Here is a 1,017-nt window from a genome sequence, read left to right as displayed (position 1 = left end):
AGTTGTTCTGTTTGACATCTAGTGGGAGGGCGTTCCACAGGGCAGGTGCCACTACCGAGAAGGCCCTCTGCCTGGTTCCCTGTAACTTGGCTTCTTGCAGTGAGGGAACCGCCAGAAGGCCCTCGGCGCTGGACCTCAGTGTCTGGGTAGAACGATGGGGGTGGAGACGCTCCTTCAGATATACTGGACCGAGGCCATTTAGGGCTTTAAAGGCCAGCACCAACACTTTGAATTGTGCTCAGAAACGTACTGGGAGCCAATGTAGGTCTTTCAAGACTGGTGTTATGTGGTCTCGGTGGCCGCTCCCAGTCACCAGTCTAGCTGCCGCATTCTGGATTAGTTGTAGTTTCTGGGTCACCTTCAAAGGTAGCCCCACATAGAGCACATTGCAGTAGTCCAAGCGGGACTGGCAAGACAGTCCGTGGGCAGATAGGGTCTCAGCCTGCGTACCAGATGTGATCAATCAATGTGGGGCAGAGCTTACCTGGGTCCCCACAATATTTTATTCAACTTGGCACCCCTGTTGGAGGGTATGGAGTTATCCAAACCTCAAGTCACCTGATGGCAGCCCTTTATAGGGAAGTTCTACAATATTTAATGTTTTATTATATTTTCATATGTTTTAGAATCTGCCCAGAATGGCCAGGGCAACCCAGCCAGATGGGTGGGTTATATATAGCTTTGGAGGGTATATGATTGAGGGGGCTGAAGACACCTGCAGTGGGTTCACCTGGCCCACATGCCTTGTGTGCAGAAGTGCCTAGGATGACACTCAGGATGAAACGGTGAAATCTGTTATGATTAAATGGGCACAATATAACATTATGATGGCTGACTGGGAACAGTTATGGACCACAGGTATAAGGTCACGGCATGTAATGCCTTAAGAGAGAATATAATGAAAATGATATACAGGTGGTACATGACACCAGTCAAGCTTGCGAAAATCTATCATTTGCCCGATAATAAATGCTGGAAATGTAAAGAGACGGAAGGTACATTCTTTCACCTTTGGTG

This window comes from Podarcis liolepis, assembly GCF_965112155.1.
Source record: "Podarcis liolepis genome assembly, chromosome: 3".
Taxonomy (NCBI): Eukaryota; Metazoa; Chordata; class Lepidosauria; order Squamata; family Lacertidae; genus Podarcis; species Podarcis liolepis.
Note: the sequence above shows the minus strand (reverse complement) of the source record.